The 13,563-nt window shown below is 38.3% G+C and overlaps 1 protein-coding gene across 2 annotated transcripts in view; it reads left to right on the plus strand.

Moving 5' to 3' along the window:
- GULP1 (GULP PTB domain containing engulfment adaptor 1) overlaps window positions 1-13,563 on the plus strand; it is a 306,541-nt gene that overhangs the window by 59,102 nt on the left and 233,876 nt on the right. The gene's annotated exons all lie outside the window — the stretch shown is intronic.

Genomic DNA, 13,563 nt, shown 5'->3' on the forward strand with positions numbered 1-13,563 from the left:
GTCTTTCTCTTCCCAGAAATTGCATGGTTTGGAATCCAGGACTTGCACTTTGATTATTAATTTGTTGTGTGACCAGAGACAAAAGAAGTAGATGCTGTTCATCAGTCTCCACATTATTAGATGGCCCTGTTTTACTATAGCAGAGGTCCATTTATTATGCAACCAATATTTAAAAGACTAATGGATACTGGACACTGTTTTAGGTGCTGAAGATGAAAAAGAACAGGAGAGGTCAGACAACACCCATAGAACTACAGAGCTTATATTATGGTGATTATGGCAATTGAGGCTGAAAATAAACAAGTAAAGCAAAATCAAATAGTGATTAGTGCCAGAAAGCAAATAGAACAGGGTGACAAGAATGGATGGAGTAGATATGGGTGAAGATATCCATGGATGTGGTGGTCGGGCTGTCTCCTTCAGGAAGTGACATTTAAGTGGAGACCTGTGAGTAAAGCAGACGTCAGCCATGAATACATTTGGAGGCTCAGATTTCTGGGCAGCAAAACACTCAAGGGAGAAATTCTAACACCAGAAGAGCCCTTCTTGTTGGAGGACCACTGAGTCCAGTGTGGCTGGTGGGAAGAGAGTAGGAGGAGATGAGACAGAGGTTGACAGGTCCAGATTATGGAGTCACAGTCAGTGGTATAGACCGTTTCTCAAATGCTAACTTGCAGATACTCCACAGATATTCACGATAATGGTCTCACGTCTTTGATGCCTTTGACATCTTAGATACTTCTTCCAGCGTCTTTGCCACTTTTCACGTCTTTGGGAAAATCCTTCCTTAGGAGTCATTTCCCAGAATGGAAGCCAGAATCTTGCTACCTCAGCCTCTTGTGCATCAAGGATTTTATGACCCAGGCTCTGTTGATCAGCAGTGCAGAGCTAAGTCTTCCAATCAGAAATTAATGACAAGAAACAGGCACCATGGAACTTATTCTGTCACTGATAGTGGCTGATGCATTCCATCTACAGGGCCTGCCATGCAGAGTTTCTAATACAGTGTCTGGTGCATAGGTGCTAGCAAAAAGGGTTTTAGTGAGAATGCCTGGTGGTGGTGGGGTGCTAAGTACACAGGGCAAGACCGATGCTCTTATTTCAGTACTGTTTCTGACTGCATAGCTCGGTTCTTTGGTCATTGTGGAGTTTCTGTGAGTCTCTAAGCACCTTCCATACATTTCTTTTTACTTAAATTTACTAGAGTGCATTTCGGTTTGCAATTCAGAGCCCTGTGCCAATGACCCCAACTTGAAAATAAGAGTCAGAGAAATTTACTACCTATATCTGAGAAGAATAAGATCTAGAGATTCATTTCAGCTTTAAGTTCTTGGGTGAATTAGTGGCCAAATGTTACCTGGAGATGTGAACACTGCTTATTTCAAAACCCCATTTCTCATATTTTTATTTGTAAAACTAGTATTTGTAAATGTATTCCAGTAATGAAAGCCTACTTTATTCTTTGCAGACATTAATGGGAAGACAGACTAATTATTCAGGTCTTTTTTCTGGAAACTTCTTTATTGACCTCCCTTAACTTAAAGAGCAGGATGTGGTTGAAAGTAGCTACTTTCCCATTAGACTTAATTAATTAATTATTTAATTATTAACCACAATCTTAAACGTATATGCATTTTAAGAAAAAATTTTTGATGTCTGTTTAATCATCAGTATTTCAGTAATACACGTAACTAGTCTTTTATGAGGTCTCCTGTGTTGCATCTGAGAAAGGGCTTCTGAAATTCAAGTGGTTCTTAATAGCTGTGCAGAAGAAAGGTGAAAATATGTTTATAATTATCACACCCCCATCTGTTCTGTAATTGTGCCAGGCTATTCTCAGAAGGGTTGTTGTAGTTTCTTCTCTAAAATGAATTTCCATTTTTCTGCCACTCTGGCTGTCTCTCCACTCTGTGTTGAAGTTCTGAATCTTTACTAACTCATGCCAATTTTGTTTCTTAGGATGTATTCTTTTATTTGTAGCTAAATTTGTTTTCTTTTTCATTGACATGTCAATTGGATGCAGTGCTTGTCACGATGATTGTACTAGGGAATAAAATCGCATCTCCAAAAAAAAAAAAAATCGCATCTCCAACATCTCAGTAGGTGAAAATGATTGTTTTTTCTTGGAAATATTTCACATATTGTTTACCTTATTGGGAAATGCTCATTGCTACAAATAGGAGAGAAAGACGTACCCAGTTTTCTTGTTTAAAGGCCTTATCTCCCATGACACCAGTATACATATTTAAGAGTACTTACTTTGATTATCAATTGAAAAGCATATTTTTGATTCAGTGTCTTTATGGGAGATTTAATCACTAGGCTTATACATATTTAGTTAGGTTTTGCCTTTGCCGGTGAATTTTTAGAAACTTCTTGCCTTGTTCATGCTTTGCTGGTAAATTTTTGGTGAATACGTTTACGGTCACTTGAATGTTACTATCTAGGGATATTCTCTTTATGGATTTAGAGACACAATACCTAAGATGGAAAATTTTCATTCTGGAGTATATTTTCTGGTTGTCACTATTCCTCCTTTTGTCTTAATACATACATGATACACATTTTAAATTATGCATTACAGCTGGAGATGTGTGCTTGTTGTCTCATCAGGAAGATTTTGAGAAATTGAAAGGAAATCTTTTAAACAGACATTGCTAGGTGATGGGAATATGATGGTTTATTATTTTATTATGTTACTTTATATATGTTTGATTTTTCCTTTTAATAAATCAATAAAAAGAAGACATTATTAGAGTAGTATAACCCTATGACTTAGGCAATTCACCAGGCTTCTCTGAGCTTCAGTATCCTAAACAAAGAAAATCCATAAAGAAATAAATGCTCCATTTATAGGATTAGGATTTTGTTATGGAATGAATGCTCTAGTGTTCCAGTGTGGATTGTATTCAGAAGTACTATCACATGTTGAGTATTAATTATAGAAGGATTTTGTGCAAGTGTCACTTAACATTGATTAACCTAAAAAGAGCTGGACAGAGATTTGTATAATTATGTTTTGTATAAGAATAACGTATGGTCATAGAAGCTGGAAGAGGGCACAGGTTGCCTTTAGAAGGTGGTCATTTAGGAACTGGTGGAACACAGCTAAGCATAACTTGGGGTGAGAAACTTTATTTTTTGTATTTGTGCAATAAATAATGATCCTAGTTAAAAATAGGTAACTGTTTTTAATTGGGAGATTTCTTAATATTATCTTTCTTAAATTAATATCAGTTTCATGGTTGAGGGTCTTTAAAATTAGAGCATCTGTCACTGGAGGAAGGTGAACATGCTAGTTTCACAGGGAGTCTCATGAGAATTTATATCTGCTCTAAAGGATTGATTTTGAAATGATCTGTTATGAACATTTATCCAATTAATAACAGACAATGTTTATTCAAAGTTTACTGTATGCTTGAAAATGTGCATAATTCTCAACATAAATTATTATATTTTTCTCATTGTCACATAAGAAAAAATGCTGTTATCTTTTGTTATACAGATGAGGTAGGTCATTATGGCTCAGAGGTTAACTATCTTGCCCAAGTTCATATAAACACAAAAATGATAGAATTAAGACTAGAACTTGCATTCTAACTATAGAATGTATGGTCTTGACTTAACCATATTGATTCTTCATAACAGTTATTTTAGCCTGGGCTTTTTCCTAAACGTTTTTTGTTTTTTTCTGCCTCTTTTTGTGTGCTTCTTTATTCAACCATATAAGCAAGTATACATCAGTATTTTACTGTAATGCTCCAGAAAGTTTGTTTTTGAAATGGAGAGAATTCAAATGAAAATCATAAATGCATATAGATAATCATATTGTATTAATTTCCCTAGGACTACTATAACAAATGGGGCTTCCCCAATGGCTCAGCAGGTAAAGAATTTACCTGCAATGCAGGAGACACAGGAGACATGGGTTCATCCCTGGGTCAGGAAGGTCCTGAGAGGAGGAAACAGGAAACTAGCCTACATTTGAAAGGGTGGCAAAGAGCCAGACAGGACTGAACGACTGGGAATGCACTCTCCGTTAACTCTGTTAGTTACTCAGTCATGACTGACTCTGAGGCCCCATGGACTGTAGTCCACCAGGTTCATTTGTCCATGGAATTCTTTGGGCAAGAATACTGGACGGGTCAGCCATTCCCTTCACCAGGGGATCTTCTTGACCTAAGGATTGAACTAGGGTTTCCTGTATTGCAGTGGGTTCTTTACCATCTGAGCCTCCAGGGAAGCCCGAATTAGTAGACTACACTTATTAGAGCCGTTTTGGTGGTGGTAGTGATTAAGTCGCTAAGTTGTGTCCTACTCTTGCGACCCTATGGACTATAGCCGGGCTTCTCTGCCCATGCAACTCCCAGGCAGGAATGCTGGAGTGGGTTGCCATTTCCTTCTCCAGGGAATCTTCCCTATCCAGGGATCAAGACCAAATCTCCTGCATTACAGGTGGAATCTTTACCAAGAGAGCCACCAAGGAAGCCTGATCAACTAGCACCACCTGGGAAGCCCCTAAGCATGCACACGAGCATAACAAATATCACAAACCTGGTGGCTTAAAACAAAATAAATATATTTTCTCACATTTCTGGAGACCAAAGAAACCCAAAATCAATGTGTTGGCCAGGTTGATTACTTCTGGACCTCTCAGAGAAAATCAATTAATGGCTTTCCCCTAGCTTTTGGTGATAGCTGGCAGCCTTAGCATTCTTTGGCTTGTAGTTTCATAACTCCAGCCTTGACCTCTGTCTTTGTGTGGCATTTTCTTTGTCTTTCTGTATCTCAAATTTCCCTCTCTTTTATACAGACCCTGGTCTTTGGCTGTAGTTCAATTCAGTTCAGTCGCTCAGTCGTGTCTGACTCTTTGCAAGCCCATGAACCGCAACACTCCAGACCTCCCTGTCCATCATCAACTCCCGGAGTTTACCAAAACCCATGTCCACTGAGTCAGTGATGCCATCCAACCATCTCATCCTCTATTATCCCCTTCTCCTCCTGCCCTCAATCTTTCCCAGTATCAGGGTCTTTTCTAATGAGTCAACTCTTTGCATGAGGTGGCCAAAGTATTGGAGTTTCAGCTTCAGCATCAGTCCTTCCAATGAACAACCAGGACTGATCTCCTTTAGGATGGACTGCTTGGATCTCCTTGCAGTCCAAGGGACTCTCAAGAGTCTACTCCAACACCACAGTTCAAAGCATCAATTCTTCAGTGGTCAGCTTTTTTTATAGTCCAACTCTCACATCCATACATGACCAACTGGAAAAACCACAGCCTTGACTAGATGGACCTTTGTTGACAAAGTAATGTCTTTCCTTTTTAATAGGCTGTCTAAGTTGGTCCTAACTTTCCTTCCAAGGAGTAAGCGTCTTTTAATTTCAAGGCTGCATTCACCATCTGCAGTGATTTTGGAGCCCAGAAAAATAAAGTTAGCCACTGTTTCCACTGTTTCCCCATCTATTTGCCATGAAGTGATGGGACCAGATGCCATGATCTTAGTTTTCTGAATGTTAAGCTTTAAGCCAACTTTTTCACTTGCTCTAAGTTCTTCATTTTCTTCCGTAAGGGTGGTATAATCTACATAACTGAGGTTATTGATATTTCTTCCGGCAATCTTGATTCCAGCTTGTGCTTCTTCCAGCCCAGCATTTCTCATGATGTACTGTGCATATAAGTTAAATAAGCAAGGTGACAATATATAGCCTTGACGTACTCCTTTTCCTATTTGGAACCAGTCTGTTGTTCCATGTCCAGTTCTAACTGTTGCTTCCTGACCTGCATACAGGTTTCTGAAGAGGTAGGTCAGGTGGTCTGGTATCCCCATCTCTTTCAGAATTTTCCAGTTTATTGTGATCCACATGGTCAAAGGCTTTGGCATAGTCAATAAAGCAGAAATAGATGTTTTTCTGGAACTCTCTTGCTTTTTCGATGATCCAGCGGATGTTGGCAGTTTGATCTCTGGTTCCTTTGCCTTTTCTAAATCCAGCTTCTACATCTGAAAGTTCACATTCACGCACTGTTGAAGCCTGGCTTGGAGAATACTGAGCATTACTTTACTAGCATGTGAGATGAGTGCAGTTGTTTGGTAGTTTGAGCATTCTTTGGGGTTACTTTTCTTTGGGATTGTAATGAAAATTGACCTTTTCCAGGCCTGTGGCCACTGCTGAGTTTTTCAAATTTGCTGGCATATTGAGTGCAGCACTTTCACAGCATCATCTTTCAGGATTTGAAATCACTCAACTGGAATTCCATCACCTCCACTAGCTTTGTTCGTAGTGATGCTTCCTAAGTCCCACTTGACTTCACATTCCAGGATGTCTGGCTCTAGGTGAGTGATCACACCATTGTGATTATCTGGGTCGTGAAGATTTTTTTTGTACAGTTCTTGTGTGTATTCTAGCCACCTCTTCTTGATATCTTCTGCTTCTGTTAGGTCCCTACCATTTCTGTCCTTTATCGAATCCATCTTTGCATGAAATGTTCCCTTGGTATCTCTAATTGGCTGTAGTGCCCACCCCAAATCTAAAATGATCTCATCTTAGATTTTTAACTGAGTTAATTACCATCTTCCAGTGAAAGTCGCTCTATTTGGTCCGACTCTTTGTGATGCTATGGACCTGCCAGGCACCTCTGTCTATGGAATTCTCCAGGCCAGAATACTGGAGTGGGAAGCCATTCCCTTCTCCAAGGGATCTTCCCAATACAGGGATCAAACCCAGGTCTCCTGTGTTGTGGGCAATTCTTTACCATCTGAGCCAGCAGGAAAACCCGAGTACTAGAGTTGGTAGCCTATCCCTTCTCCAGGGGATCTTACCAACCCAGGAATTGAACTGGGGTCTCCTGAATTGTAGGTAGATTCTTTACCATCTGCCAAGACCCTATTAACAAATAAATTTACATTCACAGGTTCCAAAGGTTAGAATTTGGACATATCTTTTGGGGGGCCACTATTTGACCTGCTACTTATTTTGAATGTTTGTTTTAAAGAAGTAGGTAAAACAGTACAATGAAAACTTTGGTTTCAGACCATCTCAATTCTTGGATTGCTAAGGTTTAAGTGTATTTTAACATAAGGATGCTATTTTATGTACATTATCTTGATGCCAGAGATATTCCCCAAAGATTTTAGACTTAAATTTTGTTTCCTTTCTGCTGTTTCACTAGTAAAACATACATGCAAATTGTCATTTTCAGTTATTTCCTGAAAGTTTGATATTTGAAATTATTTTTAAGGGACTCTAAATGGTAAAAATATATATTTCAATGAGGGCTCCTGTTTTTTATCTTGAAGCACTTATTAACATGACACAGAATGTTAGAACTAGATCTAGTGAAGAGATATTGAATTTAAAAAATTGAACTGACAAAGATGTAATAACATTTGATGATCAACCAAAATTTGGGTCATGTAAAAGAAAAAAGCTCAACTAAGCATCAAGAAATATGAATTACATTCTCAGCATTTTACAAACTCTCTACCTCTGCAGAGTGGAACAGAAAGACAAATGAACAGACCAACCAACCAAAAAAAAAAAAAAAAAACCTTTTAAAGAGCAAAAGGAATGTGGAGATAATCACAGCAGGCAGATTGCTAAGAACTTTGGAGAGGATGATTCATGAAGAAATGTGGAAATCAAAATTTGAGCAAAGTTCTGGAGATAAAAAAGGTGAAAACCAAAGATGAGAGGTGATTCATATATATTAGCCCAGTCAGTGTGTATTTTTGATGCAAACTTAGAAATTTTTCATTTGTTCTTAATCTGTTTAGTGCCATATTAGGGGGGAGATGCTAAGTGAACAATGACCAGGTATATTGCTGATAAAGTATTAGTAACAGATGGTTAAAGTAGCATAATTATTAAAAAAAAAATGCATGTCTACTTAAACTATCTTATTTTAATATAAAGCTTATACAAATTTATTTATTTGCCAAACTATTTAAGTAAGTTAAGGTCTTTCCTTTGAGTGTGAAGTGGCTGATTGGAGTTCTACAAAGATTTTCTTATGTGTAAAGAATATCCATGACAGATCATCGCAATGATCACTTCATCAAATAGGAGACACAACTTAGGGAAATCTGCATACCTTCAAGTTCCTTCTAAAATGTAATAGCTTCATCTGAATCTTGCCTACAGCTGATGTAACATGAGGGTAAATACCTGACTAAAATTGTGGCATTTTCTGCTATACAATGACGTGAATCAGCTATATGTATACATATATCGCTTCCCTCTTGAATGTCCCTTCCACCCCTCCCCAACCTCCATCTCACCCATCTAGGTCCTTATAGATCCCTTAACTGAGCTCCCTGTGCTACAGAGCAGGTTCCCACCAGCTGTCTGTTTTATTCGTGGTAGTGTATATATATCAACCGCAATCTCCCAGTTCATCCCACTCCCACTTCCCCCACCCCATGTCTACATGTCTGTTCTCTATGTCTGTGTCTCTCTTCCTGTCCTGCAAATAGGTTCATCTATACCATTTTTCTAGATTCCATATATAAGGTTCATCTATACCATTTTTCTAGATTCCATATATACATATATACATACATTAGCTAAGCTAAACTGATGCTCAGTCATGTCTGACTCTTTCCCACCCCATGGACTATACAGTCCATAGAATTCTCCAGGCCAGAATACTGGAGTGGGTAACCGTTCCCTTCTCCAGGGGATCTTCCCAACCCAGAGACTGAACCCAGGTCTCCTGCATTGCAGGCAGATTTTTTACCATCTGAGCCACTTAGGGAAGCCCAATATATACATTACTGTATATTTGTTTTCTCTTTCTAACTTAGTTCACTCTGTATAGCAGAAAGGAACACAGCATTGTAAAGCAACTATACCGCGATTTGAAAAAAGAGAAGGAAGAATGAGGAGTAGATGCTTGTTAGGCAGCCAACAATTTCCATCACAGTGAGCACACAGCAGGATTGGTGGGAAGATAACTCCAATACACATGGAGTGAAGTCTACTGGCTGTAAGTGTCAACTGAGCCAAGGGCAGCAGTCAGCGTGGTTTACACTTTAATGGAGAGTTTCAGTGAGTCTGGTGGGTGGTGAACTAGTTAAGTGAAACTCTGTTTTGAGAACCTCTACTTGTCTAATTGAGCTTTAAAAGTACTACAAAGGCTCACACAAAATTCAGGGGGAGAGGATTTACAGAACAAATTAGATTTGAGTTAACTTCCAAGGACAAGATAGTAGAAGGATTCTTGATAACGTGAGTGTTTGTTTTCTGGGGTTGAGAAACTATCAGTTCCTGGCATTTGTATCACAGGCTGTGAGATAAGGGGAGAGAAATTTACAGCATTGATTTCAGGTCCGGAGAGAGCATTTCTGTGAGGACTGGGTCACCCAGTGGTGTAGCTGTGTTGTTCTTGGGTGGTCTTTTCCTGGGTGGCCATTGCCCTCTCACTGGAACATGGTAAGTAAGACACACATGTAAATATGACAGTCTTGGATAGTTTAATGCTGTGCTTATTGCATGATAACACCTGTATACATATACACACCTAGACACATTTAGCTTAAATCAGTTTATTTGAACAGTTATGTTTTTGCAAAATAAGGTTAAATACTTTAAAAAAAAGTATGACTTTGTTATTATAAAAACAACTAAGATCTTATTTTCATTAATAATTTTGCCAAAATTCTGAGCTTTTTTAAAAACCTCAGATTATGTACTTTAGAGGCTCTGCCAAAAATATCCTTTTTGCTTACTAAGTGTGGTTTTGAAAACTTTTATTTTTGTGTTCCTGACCTGTTCGGAGTGCTAGCTGTGAGGCAGATGTACCTCCCCCCACCCCATCCAGTTATGCAAGACTGTTTTCCTAAATCATTAGCATCACACCGCTCTTCTAAGTGGTTTGCACTATCTGCCAGTTGCCCCTGTTGTCAAAACAGAACGCTCTAAAGTGGTTTTCAAGATCCTTTTTTCATTTTGCCCATTTTTTTTTTTTTTTTAAATTTTCAAATCCCTCTAAGAAGCTTTGGTGTACCTCAACTAACTTGTTTGATGCCATGGAGACAGTGAGAGAGAACTTATCTCAGGGGACAAGAACCAAGGTAGAATGGTGAAGAATCATGGAATTGCTGTGGTTTCAAAAGTATGTGGGAAGTAAGATAATGCCAATATTGTGTGTAGACCACTCTTTCAAAAGGTTAACAGTGAATGGAAAGAAATAGAAATTTTATTTAAGATGAAAGAAATGTGACTGTACTGTAAAGAAGCCAGTGAAAGAAGGTAGACAGTATAGAAGAGGTGAGGAGCTTGATATGTAGTGGTCCTGGTCACTCTTCCTGAAACAGAATTTCCCCTCAGTTTTTCATACCCTTGTTAATAGCAATAACTTGAATATATTGAATGTGTCACTCTGTCAGATGTTACAGGAAAAGAACTATGAGGTTCTTATTCCTGCTTTTTGGAATTTACAGTCTAAAGCCATAGCGTATGGTGTAAGATTAGGTATCATTCCTGCTTTGAGGGTGTTCTTTATTAGGTTTTAATGCAGCTTTTTTTTTTTTTTTTTTTTTTTTGAGAGTCATGATTTAATACACTAGCTATCTGAATCACATGGAGAGGAACTTCTTTTTAACCTTGGCATCAAGAACAGAAATAACCCCTGTTTTATAGTCTCTAGTCCTAGTAATGGTTTATCAGGCTTCCATTGTTTGAGATGATAATGATGTTTAAGACGGGTTGATCTGATATCCAGCTAAATTCAGGTAATGATCAATTGTGTTATAATAGGATGGTTGGCTTGAGCCCAAAAAGAACTTTCAAAGGCAATGCAGAAATCTTCAGGTTAATGAGACTTCCCGATGAGTCAATTAATGCCTCCAAATGTTTATCACAGTAGTCATTTAGTGGCTGCTGCTAGTCTCAAGTGTACACAAAATTCTAATGAAGACTAATAACAGAGTCTTAAAAAAAAAAAACAGGAACAAATGAGAAAAGGCTTGTAGGTATTTTTGGAAGTAGCCTTTATAATCTATAGTGCGTATTTGATAAATCACAGTATTAAAGAGTGTTTTCCGTTTGTGGAATGCCTTATTGTTTATAGTTTATAAAACTCTATAATCAGCATTATTGCTTTTCACTACACAGGTGAGCCACAGGTAGAGGAGGTATTACTATTATATTAGTATTATCTGGATTAGGAAATTGAGGCTCATCAATATTAATAATAAAAGCTGACATGTTGAGGGCTTGCTATGTACCAGGCATGCAGTGTGGAAATTTACAGGTAGTTTTATCTTTAACACTATCCTGTGCTATAAAGATTATTACTTGGATTTTGTGGTTGATAAAATTGAGAAGTGGTTAAGTAACTTACCCCAGGTAAGGAAGTCATGACTTGAACCAAGGTGGACTGACCCCAGGACAGTTGGAGCCTTTGAGTAATGCACTGCTTCTTTAAGCTCTTTCCACATGAGTTTTCTTTCTTCTCTGTGGCTCTTATAACCTCCAATTATAGCAAACTGTCAGAAACAATTCATGACATAATACAGTTCTCTAAATACACTCAAAAAAGTCAGTGGACTAAATATATTCAGACTTTCAATTGGCACACGTTATTTTAGTGTTCTCTTAGTGACTGGTTCTTCTCTCAGGGTTTTTGTTTGTTTTTCATATTGGAGAATTAAAAGAGATACTATCTAATGAAGTGAATATTGGACCTTATCACCTGGAGTCAGTATATATTTTTCTTTTGGAAATATTCTATATTCTATATGTAATAGATACCAAAGGAAATAAAATTCACTATAGAAGTGATTTATCATGAAATGTTTGAGAAACACATGATAAATTTATACAGTACTTGACAAGCTCATTCTTAAAGATACTTATCTCAATGAAACTTTTAATTGGTGTATATCTATATTATATAACTATTTCTCTGATATTATTTTCAAATATATCTGAGAAAAATGCTAAACATATTGTTGTGTGCTAATCTGCTTTTAATAGTTAATGAGTCATCTCTATCATGGGGGCTTCCTTGGTGGCTCAGTGGTAAAGAGTCCTGCAATGCAGGAGACACTGGAATCACAGGTTTGACCCCTGGGTTGGGAAGATCTCTTGAAGGATGGCATAGCAACCCACTCCAGTGTTCTTGACTAGAGAGTCCCATGGACAGAGGAGCCTGGCAGACTACAATCCATAGGGTTGCAAAGATTGGGACATGACTGAAGTGACTGAACATGGACGTACGCATCCCCATCACGCCAGGAACTTATCTGGCCAGATATGTAACTATTGACTGGGACATTAGCTCATGCACTGCTTTGACTAACTAACAACCTCCACTGGGACATGAAGTGCATTTAGCTGTTGCTGGAGTATGCTGTGAATCTTGCCTCATGGTTTGAATGTAGTATCAGGCTGATATTACTCAATGGTTAATGTAGGGTAAACATCCATTTGTGTGAACACCAGCTCTTACTCTTTAGAGGTGGGAAAGTTTTAGATGAAAGTTTAGCCTTAAACTGGTTTTCCAGTCATATCTGAAATAAGCAAGGAGAACATCATCAGGATACTTAAAAGTGAAAATGAGGAGATATATGTGTATATATTTAATTTTATTTTGGAAATAAATTATGATGTCATAGTTCGGTTCAGTTGCTCAGTCGTGTCCGACTCTTTGTGACCTCATGAACCACAGCACTCCAGGCCTCCCTGTCCGTCACCAACTCCTGGAGTGCACCCAAACCCATGTCCATCGAGTCGGTGATGCCATCCAGCCATCTCATCCTCTGTCGTCCCCCTCCTCCTGCCTTCAATCTTTCCCAGCATCAGGGTCTTTTAAAATGATTCAACTCTTCGCATGAGGTGGCCAAAGTATTGGAGTTTCAGCTTCAGCATCAGTCCTTCCGATGAACACCCAGGACTGATCTCCTTTAGGATGGACTGGTTGGATCTCCTTGCAGTCCAAGGGTCTCTCAAGAGTCTCCTCCAACACCACAATTCAAAAGCATCAATTCTTTGGTGCTCAGCTTTCTTTATAGTCCAACTCTCACATCCATACATGACCACTGGAAAAACCATAGCCTTAACTAGATGGACCTTTGTGGACAAAGTAATGCCTCTGCTTTTTAATATGCTGTCACAAGAGTTCCAAAACTAGTGAGAATTTCCACATATCTAACACCCAGCTTGCCCTCTGGTAACATCTTGTTAACTATAATAAGCTATCTTAATTTAATAAAAAATTGAAAGCAATAGTGGCCTATCAGCCAGTTTTTGAAATATTGAAATTTAATACCTTTTTCTCAATAGTAGATGAAAATTACTGAAACTTTCTGATACACAAAAAATCCATCTCATAAAAAAAAACTTGTTTATTTTTTTTTAAATTTAAATGGACTTTTAAAATCATTTATTTATTTCTTGTTTTGATGGTGCTGAGTGTTGCTTTGTGCTGGCTTTCTCTAGTTACTGTGAGCAGGGGCTTCTCTTCCTTGCAGTGTGGGTACTGTTTGCTGCTGTGGTTTCTCTTGTTGAGTAACACAGGCTCTAGGTGTGTGGGCTTCAGTAGTTGTGGCACATGGGCTTAGT

This window comes from Muntiacus reevesi, chromosome 3 (genome assembly GCF_963930625.1).
Source record: "Muntiacus reevesi chromosome 3, mMunRee1.1, whole genome shotgun sequence".
Classification (NCBI taxonomy): domain Eukaryota; kingdom Metazoa; phylum Chordata; class Mammalia; order Artiodactyla; family Cervidae; genus Muntiacus; species Muntiacus reevesi.